Raw genomic sequence first — 19,359 nt, 5'->3', positions numbered from 1 at the left:
CCATATTGTGGGAGAGCAGATGCATAGAATAAGTCTTAATTCCAGTAACTCAGTCCAATCCGAGTTGCTCCCCACAGAGACCACAGGCTGTGTGCTGCCTGCCTGCCACGGACCCTCTGTCCCGGGGAGGTCCTGTGGGCACGCAGCCTGTGGCCGCGGGTCTCTGCCTGGCCTGCCAAAAGGGTGCCCCGTTTGGATGCTGTGTGAGTCAGGGCTGATGGGGGAGAGGGGGACAGAGAGAGGAGAGAGAGACAGAGAGAGAGAGAGAAAGAGAGAGAGACGTGTAGGTGTTGGTGTAAGTCAGAGACAGAGGGAGAGGGTGCCTGTATTGCCTGCGAGGCTTGGTGTGGGGTCCCTCCTTTGCGCTCTGGAGGGCTTCCGCGGCTGTGGCACGTGGCCGCCGCACGGCCAGGTGGCGCAGAGGGCCCGCGGGTTGGGCTGCGCGAGGCACCGGGCCCTGAGTGGTGGGCAACCGCGCCCTGGCGTCGTCTTCGGGCGGTGGTCGTGGTCGTGGTCGTGGTCACAGTCATTGGGCTCCCTGGGAGACAGGAGCCCGGGAGGGGCGGTGGGAGTGCAGGTGCCGGGAGCTGCTGGTGCGGCGGGCTGCGGGGTTGGGGCGGCCGGCAGGGGAGCGCCCTGGCGGGCGGTGAGTCGCTGGTTTGGGGTTGGAGGGGGCGCGCTGGATGGCGCGGGGCGTGGCCTGTGTCCCGGGGTGGGCCCCGGGGTTGGCGGTGGGGCTGCGGCAGCCGGGGACAGCTGGCCGGCCCGCCCGTGCCCGTGCCCGTGCCCGTGCCCGTGCCCGTGCCCAGGCCCAGGCCCAGGCCCAGGCCCAGGCCCAGGCCCGAGGCGCGGGCGGGCTGGGGCTGCCAGGTGGAGGGGTCGGGCTTCTGCCCCCTGCTGGAGCTGCGTTGGGGGTCGCAGGGGTCCCGGCGTGCGGGCTGGCGGATGGGGGCGTGGCTAGGCAGCCAGCCAAAGGCGAGCAAAAGGGGAGGGTGCCGCGGGGCAAAAGCCTACAGCACCCGGTATTCCCAGGCGGTCTCCCATCCAAGTACTAACCAGGCCCGACCCTGCTTAGCTTCCGAGATCAGACGAGATCGGGCGCGTTCAGGGTGGTATGGCCGTAGACGCCAGAGGCCGCCTCCAGGCCCCTCTTGAGTGCGCGCCCGCACAGCCGCCGCCGCCGCCGCCGCCGCCTCCTCCTCCTCCTCCTCCTCCTCCTCCTGCCCGCTCCCCGCTCCCCGCTCTCACTCCCATTCCCATTCCCATTCCCATTCCCATTCCCATTCCCGCTCCCGCTCCCGCTCCCGCTGCCGCTTCTCCTCCGCCTCCTCCCTCTTTTCTCTTCTCTTCTCTTCTCCTCCTCCCCCCCCTCCTCCTCAGCCGCCCTCCGCCTAGCCCTGCACCAGTGCCCGAACTCCAGCCCTCCGCCTGCCCAGCCCAGGACCTGCAGCACCGGGCGCCCAGTCGGCACGCTGCCGCCAAGCCAAGGGGAGCCAACCTCCTCCGGCTGCCGCTGGCCACAGGGAACTCCTACTCTCTCTTTCTAGGCCGGATCCCCTGCCTGCCGCCATCGCCCAGCCACACGCCAGCCGTGCCCGGCAGCCTCCACGCCTGCCCAGGGCTGCGCCCCGCGGCTCGCGGGTCCCGGCACCAGGGGGTTCGGCGCCCCACACCACCGCGGCCCGGGCCTTCCCTCCTACCCGGCCGCCAGCAGCCCCCCCACCGCTGACGCACAGGTCGCCCGCCCTCCCCCGGCACGGCCGCCGCGCCTCCACACACTCCCACGCCGCGAGGACAGCTGAGGGCCTGGGGACCCTTGTCCCCGCTCGGTCACGGGGGCCCAAGTGGGGCAGCAGGTCGGGAAGGAGGGCGGCAGCGCACGGAATCACCCCCGCCGCACGCTCGCGTGGGCACTCACACACACACACACACACACACACACACGCCTACACAAGGGGCACACAGTCGCACACCCCGACACCCTTCGTGGCACAGAGGGATTTCCGTCCTCAGCGCCCGTTCCCTCACGGGAGGGTGGGGCGCTTCAGCGCGACCCGCACCCTCCAGCCCGGCAGCCAGTTCGAGACTGTCGCTCCCCCTCTTCATGGAGGAACGACACAGGACCCTGCGCTGTTCTTTCGTCTGCTCGGCCCTCCCCGGGTTTGCTGCTGGTTCTTCCCGGGTTGGCTACCGTCCCTTCCACCTCCGTGGAAGGGCGGTTCCCCCTGCCACATTCCCCACTTCCGCGGGGGAGCGGCACACCGCCGGCCGGCCGGCCGGCTCTCTCGGGGGCTGCACAGGTGTTCCCCTTAGATGTTCCTGGTGCATGTTGTCTCTCTCCTCCTTTATAGTCCTCTTCCGCCAATCCCAACTCGGCTGCCCACACGCCAAGTACGCTGCTCTCCTCCAATCAGGAGCAGGATCAGCTCCTGGAGGTCATCACTCAAGTTGGCAAGAGGCAGCTGCATAGAAGCTGTTTTCTCCTCTCCCAGCGCCATATTGTGGGAGAGCAGATGCATAGAATAAGTCTTAATTCCAGTAACTCAGTCCAATCCGAGTTGCTCCCCACAGAGACCACAGGCTGTGTGCTGCCTGCCTGCCACGGACCCTCTGTCCCGGGGAGGTCCTGTGGGCACGCAGCCTGTGGCCGCGGGTCTCTGCCTGGCCTGCCAAAAGGGTGCCCCGTTTGGATGCTGTGTGAGTCAGGGCTGATGGGGGAGAGGGGGACAGAGAGAGGAGAGAGAGACAGAGAGAGAGAGAGAAAGAGAGAGAGACGTGTAGGTGTTGGTGTAAGTCAGAGACAGAGGGAGAGGGTGCCTGTATTGCCTGCGAGGCTTGGTGTGGGGTCCCTCCTTTGCGCTCTGGAGGGCTTCCGCGGCTGTGGCGCGTGGCCGCCGCACGGCCAGGTGGCGCAGAGGGCCCGCGGGTTGGGCTGCGCGAGGCACCGGGCCCTGAGTGGTGGGCAACCGCGCCCTGGCGTCGTCTTCGGGCGGTGGTCGTGGTCGTGGTCGTGGTCACAGTCATTGGGCTCCCTGGGAGACAGGAGCCCGGGAGGGGCGGTGGGAGTGCAGGTGCCGGGAGCTGCTGGTGCGGCGGGCTGCGGGGTTGGGGCGGCCGGCAGGGGAGCGCCCTGGCGGGCGGTGAGTCGCTGGTTTGGGGTTGGAGGGGGCGCGCTGGATGGCGCGGGGCGTGGCCTGTGTCCCGGGGTGGGCCCCGGGGTTGGCGGTGGGGCTGCGGCAGCCGGGGACAGCTGGCCGGCCCGCCCGTGCCCGTGCCCGTGCCCGTGCCCGTGCCCGTGCCCAGGCCCAGGCCCAGGCCCAGGCCCAGGCCCAGGCCCGAGGCGCGGGCGGGCTGGGGCTGCCAGGTGGAGGGGTCGGGCTTCTGCCCCCTGCTGGAGCTGCGTTGGGGGTCGCAGGGGTCCCGGCGTGCGGGCTGGCGGATGGGGGCGTGGCTAGGCAGCCAGCCAAAGGCGAGCAAAAGGGGAGGGTGCCGCGGGGCAAAAGCCTACAGCACCCGGTATTCCCAGGCGGTCTCCCATCCAAGTACTAACCAGGCCCGACCCTGCTTAGCTTCCGAGATCAGACGAGATCGGGCGCGTTCAGGGTGGTATGGCCGTAGACGCCAGAGGCCGCCTCCAGGCCCCTCTTGAGTGCGCGCCCGCACAGCCGCCGCCGCCGCCGCCGCCGCCTCCTCCTCCTCCTCCTCCTCCTCCTCCTGCCCGCTCCCCGCTCCCCGCTCTCACTCCCATTCCCATTCCCATTCCCATTCCCATTCCCATTCCCGCTCCCGCTCCCGCTCCCGCTGCCGCTTCTCCTCCGCCTCCTCCCTCTTTTCTCTTCTCTTCTCTTCTCCTCCTCCCCCCCCCTCCTCAGCCGCCCTCCGCCTAGCCCTGCACCAGTGCCCGAACTCCAGCCCTCCGCCTGCCCAGCCCAGGACCTGCAGCACCGGGCGCCCAGTCGGCACGCTGCCGCCAAGCCAAGGGGAGCCAACCTCCTCCGGCTGCCGCTGGCCACAGGGAACTCCTACTCTCTCTTTCTAGGCCGGATCCCCTGCCTGCCGCCATCGCCCAGCCACACGCCAGCCGTGCCCGGCAGCCTCCACGCCTGCCCAGGGCTGCGCCCCGCGGCTCGCGGGTCCCGGCACCAGGGGGTTCGGCGCCCCACACCACCGCGGCCCGGGCCTTCCCTCCTACCCGGCCGCCAGCAGCCCCCCCACCGCTGACGCACAGGTCGCCCGCCCTCCCCCGGCACGGCCGCCGCGCCTCCACACACTCCCACGCCGCGAGGACAGCTGAGGGCCTGGGGACCCTTGTCCCCGCTCGGTCACGGGGGCCCAAGTGGGGCAGCAGGTCGGGAAGGAGGGCGGCAGCGCACGGAATCACCCCCGCCGCACGCTCGCGTGGGCACTCACACACACACACACACACACACACACACGCCTACACAAGGGGCACACAGTCGCACACCCCGACACCCTTCGTGGCACAGAGGGATTTCCGTCCTCAGCGCCCGTTCCCTCACGGGAGGGTGGGGCGCTTCAGCGCGACCCGCACCCTCCAGCCCGGCAGCCAGTTCGAGACTGTCGCTCCCCCTCTTCATGGAGGAACGACACAGGACCCTGCGCTGTTCTTTCGTCTGCTCGGCCCTCCCCGGGTTTGCTGCTGGTTCTTCCCGGGTTGGCTACCGTCCCTTCCACCTCCGTGGAAGGGCGGTTCCCCCTGCCACATTCCCCACTTCCGCGGGGGAGCGGCACACCGCCGGCCGGCCGGCCGGCTCTCTCGGGGGCTGCACAGGTGTTCCCCTTAGATGTTCCTGGTGCATGTTGTCTCTCTCCTCCTTTATAGTCCTCTTCCGCCAATCCCAACTCGGCTGCCCACACGCCAAGTACGCTGCTCTCCTCCAATCAGGAGCAGGATCAGCTCCTGGAGGTCATCACTCAAGTTGGCAAGAGGCAGCTGCATAGAAGCTGTTTTCTCCTCTCCCAGCGCCATATTGTGGGAGAGCAGATGCATAGAATAAGTCTTAATTCCAGTAACTCAGTCCAATCCGAGTTGCTCCCCACAGAGACCACAGGCTGTGTGCTGCCTGCCTGCCACGGACCCTCTGTCCCGGGGAGGTCCTGTGGGCACGCAGCCTGTGGCCGCGGGTCTCTGCCTGGCCTGCCAAAAGGGTGCCCCGTTTGGATGCTGTGTGAGTCAGGGCTGATGGGGGAGAGGGGGACAGAGAGAGGAGAGAGAGACAGAGAGAGAGAGAGAAAGAGAGAGAGACGTGTAGGTGTTGGTGTAAGTCAGAGACAGAGGGAGAGGGTGCCTGTATTGCCTGCGAGGCTTGGTGTGGGGTCCCTCCTTTGCGCTCTGGAGGGCTTCCGCGGCTGTGGCACGTGGCCGCCGCACGGCCAGGTGGCGCAGAGGGCCCGCGGGTTGGGCTGCGCGAGGCACCGGGCCCTGAGTGGTGGGCAACCGCGCCCTGGCGTCGTCTTCGGGCGGTGGTCGTGGTCGTGGTCGTGGTCACAGTCATTGGGCTCCCTGGGAGACAGGAGCCCGGGAGGGGCGGTGGGAGTGCAGGTGCCGGGAGCTGCTGGTGCGGCGGGCTGCGGGGTTGGGGCGGCCGGCAGGGGAGCGCCCTGGCGGGCGGTGAGTCGCTGGTTTGGGGTTGGAGGGGGCGCGCTGGATGGCGCGGGGCGTGGCCTGTGTCCCGGGGTGGGCCCCGGGGTTGGCGGTGGGGCTGCGGCAGCCGGGGACAGCTGGCCGGCCCGCCCGTGCCCGTGCCCGTGCCCGTGCCCGTGCCCGTGCCCAGGCCCAGGCCCAGGCCCAGGCCCAGGCCCAGGCCCGAGGCGCGGGCGGGCTGGGGCTGCCAGGTGGAGGGGTCGGGCTTCTGCCCCCTGCTGGAGCTGCGTTGGGGGTCGCAGGGGTCCCGGCGTGCGGGCTGGCGGATGGGGGCGTGGCTAGGCAGCCAGCCAAAGGCGAGCAAAAGGGGAGGGTGCCGCGGGGCAAAAGCCTACAGCACCCGGTATTCCCAGGCGGTCTCCCATCCAAGTACTAACCAGGCCCGACCCTGCTTAGCTTCCGAGATCAGACGAGATCGGGCGCGTTCAGGGTGGTATGGCCGTAGACGCCAGAGGCCGCCTCCAGGCCCCTCTTGAGTGCGCGCCCGCACAGCCGCCGCCGCCGCCGCCGCCGCCGCCTCCTCCTCCTCCTCCTCCTCCTCCTCCTGCCCGCTCCCCGCTCCCCGCTCTCACTCCCATTCCCATTCCCATTCCCATTCCCATTCCCATTCCCGCTCCCGCTCCCGCTCCCGCTGCCGCTTCTCCTCCGCCTCCTCCCTCTTTTCTCTTCTCTTCTCTTCTCCTCCTCCCCCCCCTCCTCCTCAGCCGCCCTCCGCCTAGCCCTGCACCAGTGCCCGAACTCCAGCCCTCCGCCTGCCCAGCCCAGGACCTGCAGCACCGGGCGCCCAGTCGGCACGCTGCCGCCAAGCCAAGGGGAGCCAACCTCCTCCGGCTGCCGCTGGCCACAGGGAACTCCTACTCTCTCTTTCTAGGCCGGATCCCCTGCCTGCCGCCATCGCCCAGCCACACGCCAGCCGTGCCCGGCAGCCTCCACGCCTGCCCAGGGCTGCGCCCCGCGGCTCGCGGGTCCCGGCACCAGGGGGTTCGGCGCCCCACACCACCGCGGCCCGGGCCTTCCCTCCTACCCGGCCGCCAGCAGCCCCCCCACCGCTGACGCACAGGTCGCCCGCCCTCCCCCGGCACGGCCGCCGCGCCTCCACACACTCCCACGCCGCGAGGACAGCTGAGGGCCTGGGGACCCTTGTCCCCGCTCGGTCACGGGGGCCCAAGTGGGGCAGCAGGTCGGGAAGGAGGGCGGCAGCGCACGGAATCACCCCCGCCGCACGCTCGCGTGGGCACTCACACACACACACACACACACACACACGCCTACACAAGGGGCACACAGTCGCACACCCCGACACCCTTCGTGGCACAGAGGGATTTCCGTCCTCAGCGCCCGTTCCCTCACGGGAGGGTGGGGCGCTTCAGCGCGACCCGCACCCTCCAGCCCGGCAGCCAGTTCGAGACTGTCGCTCCCCCTCTTCATGGAGGAACGACACAGGACCCTGCGCTGTTCTTTCGTCTGCTCGGCCCTCCCCGGGTTTGCTGCTGGTTCTTCCCGGGTTGGCTACCGTCCCTTCCACCTCCGTGGAAGGGCGGTTCCCCCTGCCACATTCCCCACTTCCGCGGGGGAGCGGCACACCGCCGGCCGGCCGGCCGGCTCTCTCGGGGGCTGCACAGGTGTTCCCCTTAGATGTTCCTGGTGCATGTTGTCTCTCTCCTCCTTTATAGTCCTCTTCCGCCAATCCCAACTCGGCTGCCCACACGCCAAGTACGCTGCTCTCCTCCAATCAGGAGCAGGATCAGCTCCTGGAGGTCATCACTCAAGTTGGCAAGAGGCAGCTGCATAGAAGCTGTTTTCTCCTCTCCCAGCGCCATATTGTGGGAGAGCAGATGCATAGAATAAGTCTTAATTCCAGTAACTCAGTCCAATCCGAGTTGCTCCCCACAGAGACCACAGGCTGTGTGCTGCCTGCCTGCCACGGACCCTCTGTCCCGGGGAGGTCCTGTGGGCACGCAGCCTGTGGCCGCGGGTCTCTGCCTGGCCTGCCAAAAGGGTGCCCCGTTTGGATGCTGTGTGAGTCAGGGCTGATGGGGGAGAGGGGGACAGAGAGAGGAGAGAGAGACAGAGAGAGAGAGAGAAAGAGAGAGAGACGTGTAGGTGTTGGTGTAAGTCAGAGACAGAGGGAGAGGGTGCCTGTATTGCCTGCGAGGCTTGGTGTGGGGTCCCTCCTTTGCGCTCTGGAGGGCTTCCGCGGCTGTGGCGCGTGGCCGCCGCACGGCCAGGTGGCGCAGAGGGCCCGCGGGTTGGGCTGCGCGAGGCACCGGGCCCTGAGTGGTGGGCAACCGCGCCCTGGCGTCGTCTTCGGGCGGTGGTCGTGGTCGTGGTCGTGGTCACAGTCATTGGGCTCCCTGGGAGACAGGAGCCCGGGAGGGGCGGTGGGAGTGCAGGTGCCGGGAGCTGCTGGTGCGGCGGGCTGCGGGGTTGGGGCGGCCGGCAGGGGAGCGCCCTGGCGGGCGGTGAGTCGCTGGTTTGGGGTTGGAGGGGGCGCGCTGGATGGCACGGGGCGTGGCCTGTGTCCCGGGGTGGGCCCCGGGGTTGGCGGTGGGGCTGCGGCAGCCGGGGACAGCTGGCCGGCCCGCCCGTGCCCGTGCCCGTGCCCGTGCCCGTGCCCGTGCCCAGGCCCAGGCCCAGGCCCAGGCCCAGGCCCGAGGCGCGGGCGGGCTGGGGCTGCCAGGTGGAGGGGTCGGGCTTCTGCCCCCTGCTGGAGCTGCGTTGGGGGTCGCAGGGGTCCCGGCGTGCGGGCTGGCGGATGGGGGCGTGGCTAGGCAGCCAGCCAAAGGCGAGCAAAAGGGGAGGGTGCCGCGGGGCAAAAGCCTACAGCACCCGGTATTCCCAGGCGGTCTCCCATCCAAGTACTAACCAGGCCCGACCCTGCTTAGCTTCCGAGATCAGACGAGATCGGGCGCGTTCAGGGTGGTATGGCCGTAGACGCCAGAGGCCGCCTCCAGGCCCCTCTTGAGTGCGCGCCCGCACAGCCGCCGCCGCCGCCGCCTCCTCCTCCTCCTCCTGCCCGCTCCCCGCTCTCACTCCCATTCCCATTCCCATTCCCATTCCCATTCCCATTCCCGCTCCCGCTCCCGCTCCCGCTCCCGCTGCCGCTTCTCCTCCGCCTCCTCCCTCTTTTCTCTTCTCTTCTCTTCTCCTCCTCCCCCCCCTCCTCCTCAGCCGCCCTCCGCCTAGCCCTGCACCAGTGCCCGAACTCCAGCCCTCCGCCTGCCCAGCCCAGGACCTGCAGCACCGGGCGCCCAGTCGGCACGCTGCCGCCAAGCCAAGGGGAGCCAACCTCCTCCGGCTGCCGCTGGCCACAGGGAACTCCTACTCTCTCTTTCTAGGCCGGATCCCCTGCCTGCCGCCATCGCCCAGCCACACGCCAGCCGTGCCCGGCAGCCTCCACGCCTGCCCAGGGCTGCGCCCCGCGGCTCGCGGGTCCCGGCACCAGGGGGTTCGGCGCCCCACACCACCGCGGCCCGGGCCTTCCCTCCTACCCGGCCGCCAGCAGCCCCCCCACCGCTGACGCACAGGTCGCCCGCCCTCCCCCGGCACGGCCGCCGCGCCTCCACACACTCCCACGCCGCGAGGACAGCTGAGGGCCTGGGGACCCTTGTCCCCGCTCGGTCACGGGGGCCCAAGTGGGGCAGCAGGTCGGGAAGGAGGGCGGCAGCGCACGGAATCACCCCCGCCGCACGCTCGCGTGGGCACTCACACACACACACACACACACACACACACGCCTACACAAGGGGCACACAGTCGCACACCCCGACACCCTTCGTGGCACAGAGGGATTTCCGTCCTCAGCGCCCGTTCCCTCACGGGAGGGTGGGGCGCTTCAGCGCGACCCGCACCCTCCAGCCCGGCAGCCAGTTCGAGACTGTCGCTCCCCCTCTTCATGGAGGAACGACACAGGACCCTGCGCTGTTCTTTCGTCTGCTCGGCCCTCCCCGGGTTTGCTGCTGGTTCTTCCCGGGTTGGCTACCGTCCCTTCCACCTCCGTGGAAGGGCGGTTCCCCCTGCCACATTCCCCACTTCCGCGGGGGAGCGGCACACCGCCGGCCGGCCGGCCGGCTCTCTCGGGGGCTGCACAGGTGTTCCCCTTAGATGTTCCTGGTGCATGTTGTCTCTCTCCTCCTTTATAGTCCTCTTCCGCCAATCCCAACTCGGCTGCCCACACGCCAAGTACGCTGCTCTCCTCCAATCAGGAGCAGGATCAGCTCCTGGAGGTCATCACTCAAGTTGGCAAGAGGCAGCTGCATAGAAGCTGTTTTCTCCTCTCCCAGCGCCATATTGTGGGAGAGCAGATGCATAGAATAAGTCTTAATTCCAGTAACTCAGTCCAATCCGAGTTGCTCCCCACAGAGACCACAGGCTGTGTGCTGCCTGCCTGCCACGGACCCTCTGTCCCGGGGAGGTCCTGTGGGCACGCAGCCTGTGGCCGCGGGTCTCTGCCTGGCCTGCCAAAAGGGTGCCCCGTTTGGATGCTGTGTGAGTCAGGGCTGATGGGGGAGAGGGGGACAGAGAGAGGAGAGAGAGACAGAGAGAGAGAGAGAAAGAGAGAGAGACGTGTAGGTGTTGGTGTAAGTCAGAGACAGAGGGAGAGGGTGCCTGTATTGCCTGCGAGGCTTGGTGTGGGGTCCCTCCTTTGCGCTCTGGAGGGCTTCCGCGGCTGTGGCGCGTGGCCGCCGCACGGCCAGGTGGCGCAGAGGGCCCGCGGGTTGGGCTGCGCGAGGCACCGGGCCCTGAGTGGTGGGCAACCGCGCCCTGGCGTCGTCTTCGGGCGGTGGTCGTGGTCACAGTCATTGGGCTCCCTGGGAGACAGGAGCCCGGGAGGGGCGGTGGGAGTGCAGGTGCCGGGAGCTGCTGGTGCGGCGGGCTGCGGGGTTGGGGCGGCCGGCAGGGGAGCGCCCTGGCGGGCGGTGAGTCGCTGGTTTGGGGTTGGAGGGGGCGCGCTGGATGGCGCGGGGCGTGGCCTGTGTCCCGGGGTGGGCCCCGGGGTTGGCGGTGGGGCTGCGGCAGCCGGGGACAGCTGGCCGGCCCGCCCGTGCCCGTGCCCGTGCCCGTGCCCGTGCCCAGGCCCAGGCCCGAGGCGCGGGCGGGCTGGGGCTGCCAGGTGGAGGGGTCGGGCTTCTGCCCCCTGCTGGAGCTGCGTTGGGGGTCGCAGGGGTCCCGGCGTGCGGGCTGGCGGATGGGGGCGTGGCTAGGCAGCCAGCCAAAGGCGAGCAAAAGGGGAGGGTGCCGCGGGGCAAAAGCCTACAGCACCCGGTATTCCCAGGCGGTCTCCCATCCAAGTACTAACCAGGCCCGACCCTGCTTAGCTTCCGAGATCAGACGAGATCGGGCGCGTTCAGGGTGGTATGGCCGTAGACGCCAGAGGCCGCCTCCAGGCCCCCCTTGAGTGCGCTCCCGCACAGCCGCCGCCGCCGCCGCCTCCGCCGCCGCCGCCTCCTCCTCCTCCTCCTCCTGCCCGCTCCCCGCTCTCACTCCCATTCCCATTCCCATTCCCATTCCCACTCCCGCTCCCGCTCCCGCTGCCGCTTCTCCTCCGCCTCCTCCCTCTTTTCTCTTCTCTTCTCTTCTCCTCCTCCCCCCCCTCCTCCTCAGCCGCCCTCCGCCTAGCCCTGCACCAGTGCCCGAACTCCAGCCCTCCGCCTGCCCAGCCCAGGACCTGCAGCACCGGGCGCCCAGTCGGCACGCTGCCGCCAAGCCAAGGGGAGCCAACCTCCTCCGGCTGCCGCTGGCCACAGGGAACTCCTACTCTCTCTTTCTAGGCCGGATCCCCTGCCTGCCGCCATCGCCCAGCCACACGCCAGCCGTGCCCGGCAGCCTCCACGCCTGCCCAGGGCTGCGCCCCGCGGCTCGCGGGTCCCGGCACCAGGGGGTTCGGCGCCCCACACCACCGCGGCCCGGGCCTTCCCTCCTACCCGGCCGCCAGCAGCCCCCCCACCGCTGACGCACAGGTCGCCCGCCCTCCCCCGGCACGGCCGCCGCGCCTCCACACACTCCCACGCCGCGAGGACAGCTGAGGGCCTGGGGACCCTTGTCCCCGCTCGGTCACGGGGGCCCAAGTGGGGCAGCAGGTCGGGAAGGAGGGCGGCAGCGCACGGAATCACCCCCGCCGCACGCTCGCGTGGGCACTCACACACACACACACACACACACACACACACACGCCTACACAAGGGGCACACAGTCGCACACCCCGACACCCTTCGTGGCACAGAGGGATTTCCGTCCTCAGCGCCCGTTCCCTCACGGGAGGGTGGGGCGCTTCAGCGCGACCCGCACCCTCCAGCCCGGCAGCCAGTTCGAGACTGTCGCTCCCCCTCTTCATGGAGGAACGACACAGGACCCTGCGCTGTTCTTTCGTCTGCTCGGCCCTCCCCGGGTTTGCTGCTGGTTCTTCCCGGGTTGGCTACCGTCCCTTCCACCTCCGTGGAAGGGCGGTTCCCCCTGCCACATTCCCCACTTCCGCGGGGGAGCGGCACACCGCCGGCCGGCCGGCCGGCTCTCTCGGGGGCTGCACAGGTGTTCCCCTTAGATGTTCCTGGTGCATGTTGTCTCTCTCCTCCTTTATAGTCCTCTTCCGCCAATCCCAACTCGGCTGCCCACACGCCAAGTACGCTGCTCTCCTCCAATCAGGAGCAGGATCAGCTCCTGGAGGTCATCACTCAAGTTGGCAAGAGGCAGCTGCATAGAAGCTGTTTTCTCCTCTCCCAGCGCCATATTGTGGGAGAGCAGATGCATAGAATAAGTCTTAATTCCAGTAACTCAGTCCAATCCGAGTTGCTCCCCACAGAGACCACAGGCTGTGTGCTGCCTGCCTGCCACGGACCCTCTGTCCCGGGGAGGTCCTGTGGGCACGCAGCCTGTGGCCGCGGGTCTCTGCCTGGCCTGCCAAAAGGGTGCCCCGTTTGGATGCTGTGTGAGTCAGGGCTGATGGGGGAGAGGGGGACAGAGAGAGGAGAGAGAGACAGAGAGAGAGAGAGAAAGAGAGAGAGACGTGTAGGTGTTGGTGTAAGTCAGAGACAGAGGGAGAGGGTGCCTGTATTGCCTGCGAGGCTTGGTGTGGGGTCCCTCCTTTGCGCTCTGGAGGGCTTCCGCGGCTGTGGCGCGTGGCCGCCGCACGGCCAGGTGGCGCAGAGGGCCCGCGGGTTGGGCTGCGCGAGGCACCGGGCCCTGAGTGGTGGGCAACCGCGCCCTGGCGTCGTCTTCGGGCGGTGGTCGTGGTCGTGGTCGTGGTCACAGTCATTGGGCTCCCTGGGAGACAGGAGCCCGGGAGGGGCGGTGGGAGTGCAGGTGCCGGGAGCTGCTGGTGCGGCGGGCTGCGGGGTTGGGGCGGCCGGCAGGGGAGCGCCCTGGCGGGCGGTGAGTCGCTGGTTTGGGGTTGGAGGGGGCGCGCTGGATGGCGCGGGGCGTGGCCTGTGTCCCGGGGTGGGCCCCGGGGTTGGCGGTGGGGCTGCGGCAGCCGGGGACAGCTGGCCGGCCCGCCCGTGCCCGTGCCCGTGCCCGTGCCCGTGCCCAGGCCCAGGCCCAGGCCCAGGCCCAGGCCCAGGCCCGAGGCGCGGGCGGGCTGGGGCTGCCAGGTGGAGGGGTCGGGCTTCTGCCCCCTGCTGGAGCTGCGTTGGGGGTCGCAGGGGTCCCGGCGTGCGGGCTGGCGGATGGGGGCGTGGCTAGGCAGCCAGCCAAAGGCGAGCAAAAGGGGAGGGTGCCGCGGGGCAAAAGCCTACAGCACCCGGTATTCCCAGGCGGTCTCCCATCCAAGTACTAACCAGGCCCGACCCTGCTTAGCTTCCGAGATCAGACGAGATCGGGCGCGTTCAGGGTGGTATGGCCGTAGACGCCAGAGGCCGCCTCCAGGCCCCTCTTGAGTGCGCGCCCGCACAGCCGCCGCCGCCGCCGCCGCCGCCGCCGCCGCCGCCGCCGCCTCCTCTTCCTGCCCGCTCCCCGCTCTCACTCCCATTCCCATTCCCATTCCCACTCCCGCTCCCGCTCCCGCTGCCGCTTCTCCTCCGCCTCCTCCCTCTTTTCTCTTCTCTTCTCTTCTCCTCCTCCCCCCCCCTCCTCCTCAGCCGCCCTCCGCCTAGCCCTGCACCAGTGCCCGAACTCCAGCCCTCTGCCTGCCCAGCCCAGGACTTGCAGCACCGGGCGCCCAGTCGGCACGCTGCCGCCAAGCCAAGGGGAGCCAACCTCCTCCGGCTGCCGCTGGCCACAGGGAACTCCTACTCTCTCTTTCTAGGCCGGATCCCCTGCCTGCCGCCATCGCCCAGCCACACGCCAGCCGTGCCCGGCAGCCTCCACGCCTGCCCAGGGCTGCGCCCCGCGGCTCGCGGGTCCCGGCACCAGGGGGTTCGGCGCCCCACACCACCGCGGCCCGGGCCTTCCCTCCTACCCGGCCGCCAGCAGCCCCCCCACCGCTGACGCACAGGTCGCCCGCCCTCCCCCGGCACGGCCGCCGCGCCTCCACACACTCCCACGCCGCGAGGACAGCTGAGGGCCTGGGGACCCTTGTCCCCGCTCGGTCACGGGGGCCCAAGTGGGGCAGCAGGTCGGGAAGGAGGGCGGCAGCGTACGGAATCACCCCCGCCGCACGCTCGCGTGGGCACTCACACACACACACACACACACACACGCCTACACAAGGGGCACACAGTCGCACACCCCGACACCCTTCGTGGCACAGAGGGATTTCCGTCCTCAGCGCCCGTTCCCTCACGGGAGGGTGGGGCGCTTCAGCGCGACCCGCACCCTCCAGCCCGGCAGCCAGTTCGAGACCACAGGCTGTGTGCTGCCTGCCTGCCACGGACCCTCTGTCCCGGGGAGGTCCTGTGGGCACGCAGCCTGTGGCCGCGGGTCTCTGCCTGGCCTGCCAAAAGGGTGCCCCGTTTGGATGCTGTGTGAGTCAGGGCTGATGGGGGAGAGGGGGACAGAGAGAGGAGAGAGAGACAGAGAGAGAGAGAGAAAGAGAGAGAGACGTGTAGGTGTTGGTGTAAGTCAGAGACAGAGGGAGAGGGTGCCTGTATTGCCTGCGAGGCTTGGTGTGGGGTCCCTCCTTTGCGCTCTGGAGGGCTTCCGCGGCTGTGGCGCGTGGCCGCCGCACGGCCAGGTGGCGCAGAGGGCCCGCGGGTTGGGCTGCGCGAGGCACCGGGCCCTGAGTGGTGGGCAACCGCGCCCTGGCGTCGTCTTCGGGCGGTGGTCGTGGTCGTGGTCGTGGTCACAGTCATTGGGCTCCCTGGGAGACAGGAGCCCGGGAGGGGCGGTGGGAGTGCAGGTGCCGGGAGCTGCTGGTGCGGCGGGCTGCGGGGTTGGGGCGGCCGGCAGGGGAGCGCCCTGGCGGGCGGTGAGTCGCTGGTTTGGGGTTGGAGGGGGCGCGCTGGATGGCGCGGGGCGTGGCCTGTGTCCCGGGGTGGGCCCCGGGGTTGGCGGTGGGGCTGCGGCAGCCGGGGACAGCTGGCCGGCCCGCCCGTGCCCGTGCCCGTGCCCGTGCCCGTGCCCAGGCCCAGGCCCAGGCCCAGGCCCAGGCCCAGGCCCGAGGCGCGGGCGGGCTGGGGCTGCCAGGTGGAGGGGTCGGGCTTCTGCCCCCTGCTGGAGCTGCGTTGGGGGTCGCAGGGGTCCCGGCGTGCGGGCTGGCGGATGGGGGCGTGGCTAGGCAGCCAGCCAAAGGCGAGCAAAAGGGGAGGGTGCCGCGGGGCAAAAGCCTACAGCACCCGGTATTCCCAGGCGGTCTCCCATCCAAGTACTAACCAGGCCCGACCCTGCTTAGCTTCCGAGATCAGACGAGATCGGGCGCGTTCAGGGTGGTATGGCCGTAGACGCCAGAGGCCGCCTCCAGGCCCCTCTTGAGTGCGCGCCCGCACAGCCGCCGCCGCCGCCGCCGCCGCCTCCTCCTCCTCCTCCTCCTGCCCGCTCCCCGCTCTCACTCCCATTCCCATTCCCATTCCCGCTCCCGCTCCCGCTCCCGCTCCCGCTCCCGCTGCCGCTTCTCCTCCGCCTCCTCCCTCTTTTCTCTTGTCTTCTCTTCTCCTCCTCCCCCCCCTCCTCCTCAGCCGCCCTCCGCCTAGCCCTGCACCAGTGCCCGAACTCCAGCCCTCCGCCTGCCCAGCCCAGGACCTGCAGCACCGGGCGCCCAGTCGGCACGCTGCCGCCAAGCCAAGGGGAGCCAACCTCCTCCGGCTGCCGCTGGCCACAGGGAACTCCTACTCTCTCTTTCTAGGCCGGATCCCCTGCCTGCCGCCATCGCCCAGCCACACGCCAGCCGTGCCCGGCAGCCTCCACGCCTGCCCAGGGCTGCGCCCCGCGGCTCGCGGGTCCCGGCACCAGGGGGTTCGGCGCCCCACACCACCGCGGCCCGGGCCTTCCCTCCTACCCGGCCGCCAGCAGCCCCCCCACCGCTGACGCACAGGTCGCCCGCCCTCCCCCGGCACGGCCGCCGCGCCTCCACACACTCCCACGCCGCGAGGACAGCTGAGGGCCTGGGGACCCTTGTCCCCGCTCGGTCACGGGGGCCCAAGTGGGGCAGCAGGTCGGGAAGGAGGGCGGCAGCGCACGGAATCACCCCCGCCGCACGCTCGCGTGGGCACTCACACACACACACACACACACACACACACACACGCCTACACAAGGGGCACACAGTCGCACACCCCGACACCCTTCGTGGCACAGAGGGATTTCCGTCCTCAGCGCCCGTTCCCTCACGGGAGGGTGGGGCGCTTCAGCGCGACCCGCACCCTCCAGCCCGGCAGCCAGTTCGAGACTGTCGCTCCCCCTCTTCATGGAGGAACGACACAGGACCCTGCGCTGTTCTTTCGTCTGCTCGGCCCTCCCCGGGTTTGCTGCTGGTTCTTCCCGGGTTGGCTACCGTCCCTTCCACCTCCGTGGAAGGGCGGTTCCCCCTGCCACATTCCCCACTTCCGCGGGGGAGCGGCACACCGCCGGCCGGCCGGCCGGCTCTCTCGGGGGCTGCACAGGTGTTCCCCTTAGATGTTCCTGGTGCATGTTGTCTCTCTCCTCCTTTATAGTCCTCTTCCGCCAATCCCAACTCGGCTGCCCACACGCCAAGTACGCTGCTCTCCTCCAATCAGGAGCAGGATCAGCTCCTGGAGGTCATCACTCAAGTTGGCAAGAGGCAGCTGCATAGAAGCTGTTTTCTCCTCTCCCAGCGCCATATTGTGGGAGAGCAGATGCATAGAATAAGTCTTAATTCCAGTAACTCAGTCCAATCCGAGTTGCTCCCCACAGAGACCACAGGCTGTGTGCTGCCTGCCTGCCACGGACCCTCTGTCCCGGGGAGGTCCTGTGGGCACGCAGCCTGTGGCCGCGGGTCTCTGCCTGGCCTGCCAAAAGGGTGCCCCGTTTGGATGCTGTGTGAGTCAGGGCTGATGGGGGAGAGGGGGACAGAGAGAGGAGAGAGAGACAGAGAGAGAGAGAGAAAGAGAGAGAGACGTGTAGGTGTTGGTGTAAGTCAGAGACAGAGGGAGAGGGTGCCTGTATTGCCTGCGAGGCTTGGTGTGGGGTCCCTCCTTTGCGCTCTGGAGGGCTTCCGCGGCTGTGGCGCGTGGCCGCCGCACGGCCAGGTGGCGCAGAGGGCCCGCGGGTTGGGCTGCGCGAGGCACCGGGCCCTGAGTGGTGGGCAACCGCGCCCTGGCGTCGTCTTCGGGCGGTGGTCGTGGTCGTGGTCGTGGTCACAGTCATTGGGCTCCCTGGGAGACAGGAGCCCGGGAGGGGCGGTGGGAGTGCAGGTGCCGGGAGCTGCTGGTGCGGCGGGCTGCGGGGTTGGGGCGGCCGGCAGGGGAGCGCCCTGGCGGGCGGTGAGTCGCTGGTTTGGGGTTGGAGGGGGCGCGCTGGATGGCGCGGGGCGTGGCCTGTGTCCCGGGGTGGGCCCCGGGGTTGGCGGTGGGGCTGCGGCAGCCGGGGACAGCTGGCCGGCCCGCCCGTGCCCGTGCCCGTGCCCGTGCCCGTGCCCGTGCCCAGGCCCAGGCCCAGGCCCAGGCCCAGGCCCAGGCCCGAGGCGCGGGCGGGCTGGGGCTGCCAGGTGGAGGGGTCGGGCTTCTGCCCCCTGCTGGAGCTGCGTTGGGGGTCGCAGGGGTCCCGGCGTGCGGGCTGGCGGATGGGGGCGTGGCTAGGCAGCCAGCCAAAGGCGAGCAAAAGGGGAGGGTGCCGCGGGGCAAAAGCCTACAGCACCCGGTATTCCCAGGCGGTCTCCCATCCAAGTACTAACCAGGCCCGACCCTGCTTAGCTTCCGAGATCAGACGAGATCGGGCGCGTTCAGGGTGGTATGGCCGTAGACGCCAGAGGCCGCCTCCAGGCCCCTCTTGAGTGCGCGCCCGCACAGCCGCCGCCGCCGCCGCCGCCGCCTCCTCCTCCTCCTCCTCCTGCCCGCTCCCCGCTCTCACTCCCATTCCCATTCCCATTCCCACTCCCGCTCCCGCTCCCGCTCCCGCTCCCGCTCCCGCTGCCGCTTCTCCTCCGCCTCCTCCCTCTTTTCTCTTCTCTTCTCTTCTCCTCCTCCCCCCCCTCCTCCTCAGCCGCCCTCCGCCTAGCCCTGCACCAGTGCCCGAACTCCAGCCCTCCGCCTGCCCAGCCCAGGACCTGCAGCACCGGGCGCCCAGTCGGCACGCTGCCGCCAAGCCAAGGGGAGCCAACCTCCTCCGGCTGCCGCTGGCCACAGGGAACTCCTACTCTCTCTTTCTAGGCCGGATCCCCTGCCTGCCGCCATCGCCCAGCCACACGCCAGCCGTGCCCGGCAGCCTCCACGCCTGCCCAGGGCTGCGCCCCGCGGCTCGCGGGTCCCGGCACCAGGGGGTTCGGCGCCCCACACCACCGCGGCCCGGGCCTTCCCTCCTACCCGGCCGCCAGCAGCCCCCCCACCGCTGACGCACAGGTCGCCCGCCCTCCCCCGGCACGGCCGCCGCGCCTCCACACACTCCCACGCCGCGAGGACAGCTGAGGGCCTGGGGACCCTTGTCCCCGCTCGGTCACGGGGGCCCAAGTGGGGCAGCAGGTCGGGAAGGAGGGCGGCAGCGCACGGAATCACCCCCGCCGCACGCTCGCGTGGGCACTCACACACACACACACACACACACACACACGCCTACACAAGGGGCACACAGTCGCACACCCCGACACCCTTCGTGGCACAGAGGGATTTCCGTCCTCAGCGCCCGTTCCCTCACGGGAGGGTGGGGCGCTTCAGCGCGACCCGCACCCTCCAGCCCGGCAGCCAGTTCGAGACTGTCGCTCCCCCTCTTCATGGAGGAACGACACAGGACCCTGCGCTGTTCTTTCGTCTGCTCGGCCCTCCCCGGGTTTGCTGCTGGTTCTTCCCGGGTTGGCTACCGTCCCTTCCACCTCCGTGGAAGGGCGGTTCCCCCTGCCACATTCCCCACTTCCGCGGGGGAGCGGCACACCGCCGGCCGGCCGGCCGGCTCTCTCGGGGGCTGCACAGGTGTTCCCCTTAGATGTTCCTGGTGCATGTTGTCTCTCTCCTCCTTTATAGTCCTCTTCCGCCAATCCCAACTCGGCTGCCCACACGCCAAGTACGCTGCTCTCCTCCAATCAGGAGCAGGATCAGCTCCTGGAGGTCATCACTCAAGTTGGCAAGAGGCAGCTGCATAGAAGCTGTTTTCTCCTCTCCCAGCGCCATATTGTGGGAGAGCAGATGCATAGAATAAGTCTTAATTCCAGTAACTCA

General features: G+C 69.7%; 8 non-coding genes across 8 annotated transcripts; all 8 read right to left on the bottom strand.

Annotated features, from left to right (window-relative positions):
* Positions 1–1,007: 1,007 nt before the first annotated feature.
* On the bottom strand, positions 1,008–1,126 carry LOC149124137 (5S ribosomal RNA). The gene has a single exon (XR_016215353.1). It is a non-coding gene; the product is annotated as a 5S ribosomal RNA (ribosomal RNA).
* A 2,375-nt stretch (positions 1,127–3,501) lies between these two features.
* Positions 3,502–3,620, bottom strand: LOC149124136 (5S ribosomal RNA). The gene has a single exon (XR_016215352.1). It is a non-coding gene; the product is annotated as a 5S ribosomal RNA (ribosomal RNA).
* Positions 3,621–5,993: 2,373 nt separating this feature from the next.
* On the bottom strand, positions 5,994–6,112 carry LOC149124135 (5S ribosomal RNA). Its single transcript, XR_016215351.1, has one exon. It is a non-coding gene; the product is annotated as a 5S ribosomal RNA (ribosomal RNA).
* A 2,370-nt stretch (positions 6,113–8,482) lies between these two features.
* LOC149124134 (5S ribosomal RNA) lies at positions 8,483–8,601 on the bottom strand. The gene has a single exon (XR_016215350.1). It is a non-coding gene; the product is annotated as a 5S ribosomal RNA (ribosomal RNA).
* A 2,314-nt stretch (positions 8,602–10,915) lies between these two features.
* LOC149124133 (5S ribosomal RNA) lies at positions 10,916–11,034 on the bottom strand. The gene has a single exon (XR_016215349.1). It is a non-coding gene; the product is annotated as a 5S ribosomal RNA (ribosomal RNA).
* A 2,354-nt stretch (positions 11,035–13,388) lies between these two features.
* Positions 13,389–13,507, bottom strand: LOC149124132 (5S ribosomal RNA). The gene has a single exon (XR_016215348.1). It is a non-coding gene; the product is annotated as a 5S ribosomal RNA (ribosomal RNA).
* Positions 13,508–15,360: 1,853 nt separating this feature from the next.
* Positions 15,361–15,479, bottom strand: LOC149124131 (5S ribosomal RNA). The gene has a single exon (XR_016215347.1). It is a non-coding gene; the product is annotated as a 5S ribosomal RNA (ribosomal RNA).
* Positions 15,480–17,836: 2,357 nt separating this feature from the next.
* Positions 17,837–17,955, bottom strand: LOC149124130 (5S ribosomal RNA). The gene has a single exon (XR_016215346.1). It is a non-coding gene; the product is annotated as a 5S ribosomal RNA (ribosomal RNA).
* Between the last annotated feature and the right edge of the window lie 1,404 nt (positions 17,956–19,359).

Source organism: Oryctolagus cuniculus, chromosome 10, assembly GCF_051225735.1.
Source record: "Oryctolagus cuniculus isolate XC-2025 breed Fujian yellow rabbit chromosome 10, ASM5122573v1, whole genome shotgun sequence".
NCBI classification, from domain to species: domain Eukaryota; kingdom Metazoa; phylum Chordata; class Mammalia; order Lagomorpha; family Leporidae; genus Oryctolagus; species Oryctolagus cuniculus.
The sequence above is the reverse complement of the archived record's forward strand: the minus strand, read 5'-3'. Positions and strand labels throughout refer to the sequence as shown.